Source organism: Sitophilus oryzae, unplaced genomic scaffold, assembly GCF_002938485.1.
Source record: "Sitophilus oryzae breed Bouriz unplaced genomic scaffold, Soryzae_2.0 scaffold_910_pilon_pilon, whole genome shotgun sequence".
Classification (NCBI taxonomy): Eukaryota; Metazoa; Arthropoda; class Insecta; order Coleoptera; family Curculionidae; genus Sitophilus; species Sitophilus oryzae.
In genome coordinates, this window is record NW_022147540.1 from 631,997 (window position 1) to 647,446 (window position 15,450).

A 15,450-nucleotide genomic window follows, 5' to 3' on the forward strand; every position below is an offset into this window, starting at 1 on the left:
ATAATTCTAATAAAAATAGATAAGTTATAATAAGTATTTATTAACACAAACATCCGATACGCTACTGAAGTCAAATTAACGTATCTAAATTCTTTGACATCTAATCTTTGACAAGTAATAAATAAAAGCTAAAATGCAAGAAAAATATATAATTTAGTTAATTTAAGTGAATTTCATAAATGATCGGTTTACTACACATATGTATATTATATAGTCACTTACTAGCGAAAAGTTGTTCCATTATTTCACTCAATTTTAACCGAAATCTACCGCACGCTACACAACCAACTATTTTAGAGTCTTTTTCGATAAATCGCGATAGTGTCACTGTTAATTTAAGTTCTGTCACAATTTCCATCTAGATTTACTACCTTTATACAACTAGCAGTAGTAGAATAAATAATAAATAACATAAAATATGCTCCGTAAAGACTGACAAATCCACAACATTTCAAATCAAATTCAAATGTGTCAAATGAATCGTCAAACAGAACTGTCAAGGATCCCCACCCTAGAGAGCTTTTATGGTGCCTTTTCCGCCCACCATGCATGAATACATGGATAGCATTATGCTCCTTCCTTAGTCTTCTTATTCAAAGGTAAAATTATATGGGAAATGTCATCGATCGTCATTTCCAGGCCAACTGGACGCCATTTTTTTCGATCATACGGTATTACCAAGTTAAATAATAATATCGCCATATTGTTTTTTCTCATGCTGACATAAATGTGAGAAAATTTTATCCACTTTGTATGTTAATGGAAATTCTAGCTTTGCTTTAAAAAAATTTGTTTCCTAAAATATTTTGATTTAAAGAAAATATATAAAAGTGGGCAACACTGTGCCGGTCAAGCTTAATCACATAACTAAAAGTATATTTGGTATGAACTGCATATAGAGATCAACTTCTGAAGCTAAGCCAACAAACAGCAATAATATGACTTTTCAATGACAGTGATATTAGAAAAAGAATAAACACTGTAACCATGGCAAGATTTCGACGTTTTTTCTTCAGAAATTTTGATAATGTGCAGGTTCCTATAGTAACCAATCTCATGGTTATCACACTTTTTTTAAATTTCGCGTACAAAATAAACCAACGACCTAAATACTTTATACCGATGTGCGCCGTTTAATTTTAATTATAAAATTATAACCTTCGTATCTTAATACAAAAAAATATAATAGACGCTCATTAAGGTCACTCGTTGGTCTTTTACGTTAAAGAATTTTAATTGAATATAAATGCCTTAATTAAAGCTATTATTAATATTTTGATAAAATGTATTTACTTTGGATTAAGACACAGGTATTCTTCTTCTAGGTATATATTAAACATGATAACTAAATGTTAAAACACATAACATAATCTTAGTGGAAATACCATAAGTCTCGAAAAAAAAAAACGGTGTCATGGTGGTCTTTGTAACGACAATCAACAATAATTTCTGTCAGTCCGGTCCGGCCGACTCCAATATTTAATTTTTGAAAAATTATCATCAAAACTTGTGAATAGTAAAAAAAGAATTTTTAAAAAATAACTTACGTTTTAAACCACTGGAATAATGAAATATTATATTTTTTTTCATCTAAAACACCACATAACATAAATAAACATAACAAGTACAAAATTAAAAACAAACAAAAAATATTTAAAGTCTTTATTTCAATTTCTCAGACTTCATAAAATATCGGTTTAACAGTCAACGGTATATACAGAAAAAAATCATTTGTTACAAGTAAAAAACTAATTTTTACGCGGCAAAAACTTATTGTTTCTGGTAGAAAACCTTTTTTACGCAAAAAAAAAATATTTTTTACGTGTAAAAAACTATTTGTTACGTGTAAAGATCTATTTGTTACACGTAAATAACTATTTTTTACGCGCAAAAACATATTGTTTCCGGTAAAAAAAACTTTTTTACGCAAAAAAAAATATTTTTTACGTGTAAAAAACTATTTGTTACACGTAAAAAATTAATTTTTACGCGTCAAAAACTTATTGTTTCTGGTAAAAAACTTTTTTTACAGAAAAAAAATGACCTGTAAAAAACTATTTGTTACACGTAAAAAACTATTTGTTTCTGTTTTTTTACACCTTTTTTAGGCAGAAAAAAAAACACTTTTAGAAAATATTCCTTTAATTTATTATTCTTTCAACATTTCAAACTACATTTTTTCAAACATTTCCTTCAAATTTTTGAATTTAATAGAATCTTCCTGAGAAACAGAGAGAGTAGATGTTCTCTATAAAAATATTTTTAGGTAATATCCTAAAATGAAAAAAAATGCATACTATTTAATTTATTTTTATTGTATTATTAAATATTACGTCCTCCTATGACGGGGTCTCATAGAAAACGCTAAAGACGCTACAGAAAACAAATTGATTTGTTTTTATTTGCGTCTTTTGCGAGACACGCCGAACGCTAGACGCTTTTGGTGGGGCCACTCCTATATAATCCTGTTATTTTGTTTTAGACGCAAAAGACGCTTCACGCTAAAAACGCAAAAAACGCTTTCTGTGTGGCCGCGCACTTACGTTCTAAAAAATATTCAAATTATTATTTCAAGGAATTTATTACGAGTAGAAAAAATATTGTGCTGGGTTGGCGTTGGTTTCTATGTAATTTGACAAATAAATAAAGCTGTCTCTTTAGTTGTCAGTTTTGAGTCAATATTTTTAGTATTGAAAATACTTCTGGGCGCGTTTATATGGGACCCATCTTTGAAAAAGCGACATGCTAGATGCGATGTGGTACGGCCGAGTTCAATAACCTGCCTAATCATCAACTTGTCAACACGTAAGAGTTTAGCCGGCGTTGCAAGGACGTTCGAGGACCGAGGCCGAAACGAGGTCTTATCAGTGGGCCAACTATTTTATGGATATGGATGTTTAGTATGGGCCGGCGGATAAAAAAAGCCAATATTATAAAAGAGATTATGCGTCAAGGCATATGGATTGTTAGGTACAGTTTGACTATTTTAATTTAACTCTTTCCGTATGCGAAGCAAGGGGCAAATTATACATGAAAGAGCGGACTCACATAAATAATAAATTTAGACTAATGCAATATTTTTTCTCGGCGCGTAGGATAGATAGGTAAATGCATTAAAGGGAATAATTAATTAAATCATTAGGTTCCAAAACATAATAACTCGGGTCTCATCGGATCTGCTGATACATTTTTCTAAAATTTAGGCTATTAGGACTTATATTTTTTATGATTATTATTTGTTTAATTAGCAACTTAGGACAAAAGAAAAAAGACTTAAAGAAAAAGCTTGCATGGTATCCACCGCCAACAGGCGTAAAAACAAATGAAGCCAAGGCGTTGCTAAATATTTATTGGGATAAGTTTTTATTGTTTGAATATTGTTGTAAATAATAATTATCATTTGAATCGGAATTATCATCATCTGAATTTCGGATATGATATAGAACTGATAAATTGGACCAAATATATTTATTGCAAGGTATGCAAAGATATATTTTTGTTAACTTTGCAAATACTTAAGGCATGCAATAATTTTAAAAAAATTTGACGTAAGATTACTTCATAATTCTTGGAAGTTTTGAATGATAAAGATTTGAATTATTATGGGTCTGTTTTGTTTAAGAAGCTAACAAATAATTTCAAAAACTCAACTATCAAAATATAATGGTAGCAAATTTTAAAAAATATGCATAGGTATAATGTTCTGTATTAATTGGACATACTGAATGTAAACTTTGTAAACTAAGTGTAGGGAAATTAAAACAACTTTGAGTGCACGTCATCAATGACACCATGCGTCGTCTTATGGAGTTTGCTGGTGGTCGTATTATGATGTGCAACCAAAGTTATTTTAATTTCCCTATAGGTATAGTTGCTGCAATCGATAATATATTTTGCTGCTTATTTTCCTCATAACAAAATATGATGAAACCGTCAATACCGCTACTCATATTATGGGCACCTATGTATCTTAAATCTCATGATGTTTAAAAATACATAGGTACATACTATGAGTAGTGGTTGTGACGGTTTTTTATTAGGTATGATGAAAAGAAGCTGCAAACTAAATTATCGTTGAGCCAACTATATTTTAATTTATTTTTATCTACAGTAAATATGCACGGTAGGGGTTCAAAATACGCCCATACTGTGAGGCAACTCAATTCGAGTATAAATTAACATTTACATTACAAGGATACCCAGGTAATAGCCCGAAATATGCAAAAGAGGGAGTGAGTTTAGGTTAGATTAGAATTTGGTTTTAGTTGATTTTGCATTAATAAAAATATAGACATAATCTAAACTTAATCTAAACTGGCCCCCCTTTTTGCATAATTCGAGCTCCTACGTGGTAGGAGCCAACAGGTGATTGCCGACAATCGCCGACTTGTGTCTGGTATTTTCAATACGCCTATGATGGTTGCGCATGTTGCAAAATCTGTGAATTTTTAATTCTCTTTCGTGTCGATTGCTGATTGAATTGGAGCCAGAAATGGCTCCAAACGAAATAAGTAAATTACCAACAGATATTCAGGCTGAGGCGACAAACGCCATACCCCAAACTACTTCCTTTTAAATCCCGAATAACTATATTAGAAGCAATTAAAAAACGTGCGAGAGGAAATAAAGTTTTTAACCTATCCTCGCTGTTAAAGTATCATTTAGTCTACCCTTGCGGTTAAAGTACTATTTTTGATAGATATAAGGCAATTTGAACAGTTGCACGGTGGTTCCCAGATAGGTCATTACTTAGAAATATTAATTTCAAAATGTTTACATGAAACTGTTGCTAATACTTTTCTTATATTCCCCTGTAAACGATACATAATAAATAACAAAATAAAGTAAGCCTAGTGTAGCGCTTTTTTTTTATTAGAAATGTCACATTTTTGCTACTGGTATCAAGCTGACATAAACAGTTTTCAGATACCGCCAATTCCAAATCACAACTTTTGTTATGTGGTCATAAAATGTACATTTTTTTCATTATAGCAGTAAAAATATGTAAAATGCTTTTAATATGTCTTGTACCGCATCCAAACCACACTATTTTTAATAATTCCAAGTAGTATTTTCAATATCCTGTATTATAATTAATGTTTGAAACTATAAATATTGCTACACAGACCGGATTTCACCAGTGACGTAGGGAATTATAGTCAGATAAATACAATTTCTGCAATAAACATTTTTTTAGATATTTTACATGTAAAAAATGTATGAAGTATTGTTATCAAATATGTAAAATAATTGTAAACTATAAAAAATTAAAAATTCTAGTGATAAAAAATCTATATGTATAGTTATATAAAACTTAAATTTACCTGCCAAGATTTGTTGGGGGTGGACAAACTTGTGGTGGGCTACTTGTTACTACATACATATATTTTTTTAAATATCCTTTCAAAAAATTTGCTAATTTAAGTGTATAATAATAGTTTCAGTGAGTAATTAATAAAAATTTAAAAATAAATAAAATAACACAAAGCTTCTAGAATTGTTTTATTTTTTTGTGAATAAATTCGGATATTCTTAAAAATAGGATATTCTTATGACTGAAGGTAAACAAATATTAAAAATTACAATATTCATTAAATCCGTACGCAAGTGTACAATGGCTAGATTCATTATTATACCGTATGGTCAAAAAAAAAAACGACGTCCAGTTGGCTTGTAAATGACAATCGACGACATTCCCCATATAATTTTACATATAAAATGACAGCGATCTTCATTTCATAGCCATCGCTGACGCCGTCTTTTTCGATGTCTTTTTGTATAGTTTTTATGTCATTTTATATGGGGAATGTCATCGATCGTAATTTACAAGCCAACTGGACGTCGTTTTTTTTTCGATTATACGGTATAATAATGAATCTAGCCAATTCTCTTCACACTTGCTTACGGATTCAATATTCAATGAATAATAAGTAATTTTTAATATTCATTTGTGAAATTGTCATTTCCAAACAAACAAGACGCCGTTTTTTTCGATCATACAGTATGTATGTATATACACGTTTAAAATATATGTTATTACATTATTTTTTATTTAATTATACATTATACACACGTTAATAAAAAATAATTGTCTTGATAATCAGTCCATTGTGACTGTTAAATAACTTTTTGCATTATCGATTACAGTTGAGGGTTGGAACCTTTGGTTTAACATTCATTTAAAAACACTAAATCACTACAATACACTAAAACACTTTACTTTTTACACTGGACGCGCGTTTCGCTAACCATGTTAGCATCATCAGCAGATGATTATAAACTGAATAACTACGTCCAGTGTAAAAGTAAAAGTGTTTTGGTGTATTGTGGTGATTTAGTGTTTTTATTTTGCTTTGCATTATCGACTTAGATATTCTAATATTATAAAGGTGAGACTATAAAATACAAAATTGTACATGCATTACTCAAAAATGAACGATATATTAGTTTACGTTTAACTAAATATTTTGTACCGTCTAGGTACAAGCTAATTTCTGATGCTACGCCATTGGAGAATTTCGAGTGGTGACAACTTGCCTCACTTTTAGCTGTCGTGTTACCTGTCCCCTCTCTTTCCTTGTCTAAGCTCTTTACCGTTTTTCAAATAAGTCCAAAATAGCCAGTTATTTTACTTCGAAAATTTTCAAAAAAATGATGTTTGCTTAAATTTTGACCACTGATCTTTCCTGTTTTTTTTTTCTTGTAAAAATCTACTCACTATGGTGCCATATTATCAAGAAATTATGTTTTTTAACTAAAAGAATTTCCAAAAAAAAAATTCAAAAAATTCCAAATTTTGAAAAAAAATCACGAAAAACAGCTCGAAGACGTAGACGTTTTTCTGGGGTAGAAATATACTACCCCTAAAACTATTTGCACTTATTTAATACTCACCTTATACAGGGTGTTTCAAAACAAATGCGAAAAACTTCAGGGGGTGATTCCTTGTTCAAAATAAAGGGTAGTTTGCTTCATAAACGTTGGGTCAAAAGTCAACCATTAGGGAGATATCGCGGTACAAAGATGGCGGAAAAGTAATGTTCTTATTTTTTATCTTGAAAACGAAAAGAGATAGACTAATGAAATTTTATGGAAGCATTACTGTTATGAAAACACACTTTCTGGTAATTTTTTCACTTTTTTAAAATGAGTGAAAGGGGTTGAAATAAACTACCCCTATCACTCTTGTTAACGAAATTTAAAGAAAAATCTTATCAAACACATGCAAAAAAATTAATTTGGATAGTTTAGTTTGTTTAGAAACTTTTTTATCTCTTGTATTTTTTTTATAAAACTCACCGATTTGAAATTAAAAAATAAAATGTAAAGCATTACATGTCAGGACTAAAAACATTTTTAGATAAAGAATCTAGTGGGCAGCTGTAATTTTTTTAGGAAAAAATCTAGTCGGCCGCTGTCACTTTTTAGGATGTTTCTAATATTGTTTTATTTGACATTACCCTACTGCAATACGTTATTATCTAGATTAGTATTAGTAGCTGCCCACTAGATTCTTTATCTAAAAATGTTTTTTGTCCTGACATGTAATGCTTTACATTTTATTTTTTAATTTCAAATCGGTGAGTTTTATCAAAAAAACACAAGAGATAAAAAAGTTTCTAAACAAACTAAACTATCCAAATTATTTTTTTTGCGTGCGTTTGATAAGATTTTTCTTTAAATTTCGTTAAAAAGAATGATAGGGGTAGTTTATTTCAACCCCTTCCACTCATTTTAAAAAAGTAAGAAAATTACCAGAAAGTGTGTTTTCATAACAGTAATGTTTCCATAAAATTTCATTAGTCTATCGCTTTTCGTTTTCAAGATAAAAAGAAAAATATTATTTTTCCGCCCTCTTTGTACCGCGATATCTCCCTAATGATTGACTTTTGACCCAACGTTTATAAAGCAAACTACCCTTTATTTTGAACAAGGAATCACCCCCTGAAGTTTTTCGCATTTGTTTTGAAACACCCTGTATAGACGAATCTGCTAAAACTATAAGTGTTTTTGTAATAATTTAGATAAAAATGTTATTTAGGAAGCTATTGATACCAAGACTATATGTAGTTCTAAATTGCGACAAATAATGTTCACGTTTCACAAAAATACGAGAAAAAATAATATTAATTGGCAGATAATAATAGTAATAGACATTCTGTGCGGCCTATGCGTGTTAAAAAAAATAAATATTTTTGCTTCTAGACAAACTATTAGATGTGTCGCGGAAACAAAAGCATCACCGCATTTTTGGCAGCAAAAAGTGCCGCTCACGAGTGACGTCTTGGACATACTCGAAGTGAAAAATATCTCGCGAAGGGATTTATGCCAACATTTTTGATTCTGGTATGCAAAAATTCCAAAGAAACCAAACAGAACGCACGTTGGGTGTTCAGAGCGACAATAAAATATACAGGGTGTGGGTCTTTTCAAAAAAGTATTTTGAGGGCTGGTAGATCTCGATAAAAGTTTTTTTCTTTGTCGTTATTGAAATACTTAGTCCAAAATACCCGATTTATGCATTACATACTTTAGTTTTTTTTTTAATTTTGAGAAACACTGAATTTTTCTGCTTTTTTCGCTTCTCTAAGTTTAATCTATACCTAAGTACTACATATGCGACCGTATTATCAAAATATTATGTAAATTTACGAAACATTTCTCAAAAAATGCAACTTTTAACATTTTAGACATTTTTTGTTCACGGAAAAAAACCACAGATGTGTTTCTGAGGCTGAAATATACAACCTCCAAAAAATGTGGCACTTATTTAAGGTTCACCTGTATACAGGGTGTCCCATTTTGTAATTACTATCCTTTAAAAAACTTGGAAAGAACAGTATCAGAAAAGCGCGTTTGCTTTTTTACTTTTTACCACTCTGAGCCTGGAAGTGGCGAAAAATTCTGATGACAAAATATTTTTTCGTGAAAGACAGAACGCCGACAGATGGGTTTTGGCAACGCCATACCAAACTCGTTATAGAGGTAGTTTATAATTCTTTTGAAAACGGTAAGTTATTTGTGGTTACCACGTGCGTCTAGACTAGTACTACAGACTAAAAGTGTAGAAAAGACAATAAATTTGATATTATGTCAGTATACAATCTTTGAAAAAAAAACAGCCAAAAATATGACGTTAATTAAAATTCTTTCAAGCCATCTTTTGATTTTTAGGACTTTTTTTTAGAAGAAAATTCAACTATATTTTCATGTTTTTTTTTAATTTTCTCTAAAATGGTATGGAAATTTGGAAAAGTGTAAACGGTATTAATCATATTAGAACAAGCACAAGGGGTTTCCTCATGTAAAGACCATACGGGGACATACTGTATAGTATAAAGATTTTATAAAATTAAATACAAAATCCAGGTCCATATTTAAAAAAAAATAGTTTATGATGGTAATCTAAATATCTGATTGGCCATTTAATGGCACCATTATAAAGTCTCATAAAGTGAACTAATATTTTAAAAATATTTCTTCAAATAAAGCCAGGAAATAAAAACGATTTTCCAATAAGTATTTAATTTTTTTCTGAATATATTCCTTAAATTGTCAAAGCCTAGTTTTATTGGAAATAACATTGCAAAACTTGGCAATAATTTGACCTCCTGCGTAGACTCTTATGGTTTCCAACATATCCACCCCAATATGGAACACCCTGTACACACAAAAATAAAATAAATACCAAAAATACACGTCTAAAAAAGACTAGGTTGAGATTTACGTAAGAGACTAAACATATTCCATGTGTCTGTTTATAGGACCACAACCTTGTCTAATAAACATAAACATAGTAGTTCTTTAGGGAGGGTAAGTGGCATCTTGCTGTAGGAATAGGGGAAACTTGAGTCCATTTCAGTAGCAAAATAAGCGTTCGGCATTTAACGTTTTATGTAAAACCGGCTAGGTATTTTTACACAAATGAAGAAGGAAATTAAAGATAAAGGATACTATATCCGTATTGTCGCACATTTGTAGACAACTTCTTTGTTTTTAAGATTTTGATGGTCAAACATCAACAAAATATTCCTTATGTTTGGACTAAATTTTCTCGAAAACAAAGACATAATTTAAAATTCTGTTACAATACGGAAATGTATTGAAGTTTTGTGATTACAGTGATATTAGGGAAACTAAGAAAGTCTCATTTTTCATACATATGGGAAAACAAAATAAAAAAATATTGCCTCATAAAAATACTCAAAAAATCGTCATAACAAAATATAACTTATCCAAAAAAATCCTTATGGGTTTTTCGCCACTGCACTGCAAGAAAAATCTACAAAATAAAATAGTTATTTTTTGTAAACACTTCTGGCGTTAAACCTAAACGGACGCTGCTTGTCAGAAGTTGTGTTTACAGTAATAAAAATTTGCCTAACAAAGAAAAAAATGCTTAACGTTTCGGAAAGTTTTCTCTTTCCGTCGTCGGAAGCAAAAAAAATATATATAAAAAAAAAGTATTTAAAATATTTAAATTGAACTATTCGAGAACACTTTACTTTTTAAAACAGATACGTCTACAAGAAATCGTTGACGTTCTGTTAAAATGACATTATATTAAGTTAAACTTCAAAATTAACAATTACTACCTGATAATTACTTAATAAGGTAAAACCAAAAAACCCAAACTTTCTGTATGATTATTTTTAAATTTCACGTATGTTATGTTTATTTATGTAATGTTCTTTAAAATCAAAGAAGCGATTGCCATACATTACTAACATCTACAGATGCATGAGCAATACATTTATTTTTATTAGATTGAATTAAAAAAGCCTCTTTTATTTTTCTTTTAGAGGCTATCGCTTCTTTCATTATAATTTTGGCGTTATTAAAATTTATTCTGTGCCCTGTGTCCCATGAATGAATACAGTAGTTAATGTAATGCTATAGTAGTTATAGATTTAGACGAATATAATAACAAAATTACAGATCTTATAAATAACGGTAGTTACACAAAACTTTCAAAAGACCCAACACCAACTATTGAAAGAAAAATATACAGAACTTTATACAAATACAAACATATATTAACAGACTTACAACGAACATTATTAACACCCCATTACAGTAAACCACCTCATTTACACGGTTTACCGAAAATACACAAACAGGGTATGCCTTTTAGACCTATAGTCAGTATGAGTAGTATAAATTCTCCATGCCATCCGTTAGCAAAATTTTTACTAGACATATTAAATCCGATTGCAAATAACACCGATTCATACATTAAAAACACACCACACTTTATAGAAAAAAATTCAAAAATTAATATAACACCTAACAGTTTAATGGTTAGTTTTGACGTTGTTAGTCTTTTCACTAATGTGCCGGTAGATAAATCACTTAAAATAGTTAGGGATAGATTAGAACAAGATACACATTTAATAGATAGAACAAAATTAAACATAGATAGTATTTTGGAATTGTTGACACTTCGTGTTAAAACTACTTATTTCCAATCAAATAATGAATTTTTCAACAAGATTTCGGTATGGCAATGGGATCACCTCTCTCTCCTTTGTTAAGTAATATTTTTATGGAAGATTTTGAAAATAATACAATAAATAGTTTTTCAAAAAAGCCTGTAATAGAGCTGCGTTATGTTGATGATATTTTTGCAATATGGCAACATAACGTTTCTGAAATAGACATTTTTTTGGAATATATAAATTCTCGCGAACCTACCATAAAATTTACTTTAGAAGTAGAGAGAGGTAATCGTTTGCCATTTCTTGATGTTTTAGTGTCAAAATTTCAAAATAAACTAATTTTAGATATTTACAGAAAACCCACAAACACAGATAGATACTTAAATTTCACATCTAATCACAGTATAAGTGTAAAAAAAAGTGTTATAAAAAGTTTATATGATAGGGCAAAAATAATATGTACAGACGACATTTCACTAAACAAAGATATAAACCACATAAAAAATACATTAATAAAAAACGACTATCCACCATATTTTATTGACAAAACATTAAACGAAATACAAACCCCACAAATCATAGACACAAAGATAACAATACACAATATATACAACTTAAAATTCCATACATACGAGGCGTTTCGGAAAAAATAAGAAGGATAGGAAAACAATATAACATACAAACATCTTTCAAAACACAAAATACACTTAGATCAATTTTATCACATACTAAACCAATGAATACAGAACAAACAAAAAATGTAATATACCAAATACCCTGTGAATGCGATAAATTTTACATTGGTGAAACATCTAGACCCTTAAATGTTAGAATTAAAGAACATAAAGATTATTTAAGAAAGGGAGATTTTCACAAATCTAAGATTTGTCAGCATTCATGGGACACAGGGCACAGAATAAATTTTAATAACGCCAAAATTATAATGAAAGAAGCGATAGCCTCTAAAAGAAAAATAAAAGAGGCTTTTTAATTCAATCTAATAAAAATAAATGTATTGCTCATGCATCTGTAGATGTTAGTAATGTATGGCAATCGCTTCTTTGATTTTAAAGAACATTACATAAATAAACATAACGTGAAATTTAAAAATAATCATACAGAAAGTTTGAAGTTTAACTTAATATAATGTCATTTTAACAGAACGTCAACAATTTCTTGTAGACGTATCTGTTTTAAAAAGTAAAGTGTTCTCGAATAGTTCAATTTAAATATTTTAAATAGTTTTTTTCTTGATTCTTTATTTTTTTTTTGCTTCCGACGACGGAAAGAGAAAACTTTCCGAAACGTTAAGCATTTTTTTTTGTTAGGAAAATTTTTATTACTGTAAACACAACTTCTGACAAGCAGCGTCCGTTTAGGTTTAACGCAGAAGTGTTTACAAAAAATAACTATTTTATTTTGTAGATTTTTCTTGCAGTGCAGTGGCGAAAAACCCATAAGGATTTTTTTGGATAGATGAATCCGCCACATAGGTATAGACATTTTTTTAAAATACAACTTAATAACTAACCTAGTTAAACCTAGTCAAATAAAATATATTTATGTTTACGATGAGAAAATTTAAAAAAGGACCTAAAATTCCAGAGAGGCATACTTAAAAAGAGGGCTGTAGAGAAAGGAAGGCAATTTTGGAGATAATGAACAGATGCCTTAAGAATATTTCGAAGACATGTGTTCGGACAGATGTTTCATAAATTTCTGAGTTGTTCGAAATATTTACGTTTACAAAATACAGACTGTAAACATATTTTTATGTGCCGAAACTACGTCAAAAAATATATATGTCTGTTTATTTTATTTTATATAAATATATAACTCAAATATTCATCATACTAGAGAGCATGCAATTCAAAAAAGAAACATGAAGTTCAAAAATATGTTATTTTCTTTTTATGATAAATTCATAATTTTAACTCATATTTTTTTTATTTCTTTGATATAATTTTACAAAAAAAAATATTGTGTGCTACAGAGTTATTCAAAATAGTCGCAAATAAAATTAAAAATTAAAATTCTCTGGAGCATTCATATTTTTGTATATAAATTATACAGGGTTGTTCACCACATACGACACGGAGTATTGTAGCTAAACGATTATATTTTTACAAATTGTAAGTTTTGGGTTCGATGAAGGACTATTAAAGGTACAATTTAAAAATAATTTTACAAGATACAGAGTGTACCAAATAAGTAAAAAATATCAAAGTTGTATTTTTTTAAATGGAACACCCTGTATATTATTACATTTTTAGTTTCTACGATTAAAATAAAGGTAAATTTGATTAAGGTTTATTATACTTAAACCTTACCGTTTTTGAAATATTTTCAATTTTGTGAAATTGCAGTATAAATTTTAAGGCTTCATTTCTCCGAGGGTATCAAAGTTTTTAATACTAAATATTTACTAGAGTTTATTTATTGATCAGTTATTGTGTTACAATAATAAAAATTATACTACCTTATACAGAGTGTCTAAAAATTTATTTTAAATAATTACTAGCTTTAAACGGCAATAACTTGTTAATTTAAATGGAATACCCTGTATATTTTATGGGAATCAGATGCACAATTTAATTGTCTATCAAATTGTATTATACCACTTTTTAGCTATCCCTTCAAGTTTTCGTAGAAAATGCATTTTCTTATAATTTAGACCTCATTTATCAATATATCCATGGAATATTGACATTTTAGATTGTTTTTAAAACAACAAATGTACAAAATGTACAGGCTAGTAATATTATCGTTTTTAGTAAAACGATAATATTAGTAGCCCATTTGTCAATCAATAATAAATCAATATAATAATATAATAATAAGTTATCAAAATGAACGTCTGTTGTTATAAATAAGCATTTATTAAAAAATGAAATATCATTTTTAAGGTGTTACTTTTTACCACACTGTCTAATGCACATACAAAACTCAGTTTTTTAGTATTTGGGGCAATTATTATTAATCAACGCAAACAGTCAGTTAATGTAGAAAAAGTAAATTTAAAAAAATCGTGGATGGATTTTAGAAATTTAAATTAATCTAAACCGCAAATCATTCATTTCTAGAGAGAAAACTATGGAATTTCATGTACACTTTCATGCAATCTCTAATTGTAAAGGTACAAATCGGAGTAATGTAATTTCTGCTGTGTTGCTGACGACCCGAATTGAAAGAATATTTGGAATTCTTTTCCGAACAATTGACAACACGAAAAAAGAATTTGTAGGTCACTAGAAATTGCACAACTAAAACACTATAACGTATACATTGTGTATAGAAAACAATGCGGCAGTTACACTTTCTTTTTTTATCTTTCTCGCAAGCGGATATAGATAGGTAGTAAAAAAAGCAAGAATTTTAATATAAAAAAATATGGAAATTACCCCGAAAGCACCAGACCAGCTCCCACAACTCCACCGCACGTGAAAAACAGAAAAATAAAGTCGATAAGACCGGGGGTATATTCGTATATTCCCACCCCCTTGAAAATCAATACAAACAAAACGTCACGTGCCTTGTGTACTTACCCTTTCTGTATCTATAGGGGTGATTTTCCTGCGCAGGGAAGCACTAATTTCACCAAAAAAACTACCGAATTATCGACGGTACCGTCGAATTGTACTTTTTTCCAGACCGTACCGCACTAAACAGTAAACTTGAGAAAAGAATTTGACATTTTACTCGAACCTGCAAGTTCGGAATGCGAAGAATGCCAAATATTTACACTGGTCCCCTGGCGACAAACGTCTGAACTAAACCAGTCCGCGCAACACTGTAAAACTTCGAGACCTTTTCACAGTTTCTTTAATACTATTTTATTAATATTTTGAGAAATATTGATCTAAAACGAAATAACACAACGTAAAATACACGTTTCTATTTATATCTTTCTATTATCACTGTCAAAATATTTACCTAAGGACAAATTCTGTTAGATAAACTTGGGATGGTGTAACGCGAACTTTGATCTTATTGGTCGCGCTGCCCGCATCGC

The 15,450-nt window shown here is 29.6% G+C and overlaps 1 protein-coding gene across 3 annotated transcripts in view; it reads right to left on the reverse strand.

The window, feature by feature from the left end:
- Positions 1 to 15,351, reverse strand: part of LOC115890779 (transcription cofactor vestigial-like protein 4) — an 82,755-nt gene extending 67,404 nt beyond the window's left edge. Inside the window, exon 1 of one of the 3 annotated variants that reach the window (XM_030911117.1) lies at positions 14,984 to 15,351. The gene's annotated coding sequence lies outside the window, so the exon portion shown is untranslated. Of the gene's footprint in view, positions 1 to 14,839; positions 14,859 to 14,983 lie in introns of those variants that run through there. The other 2 variants (XM_030911115.1, XM_030911118.1) reach the window with 2 other exon arrangements.
- Between the last annotated feature and the right edge of the window lie 99 nt (positions 15,352 to 15,450).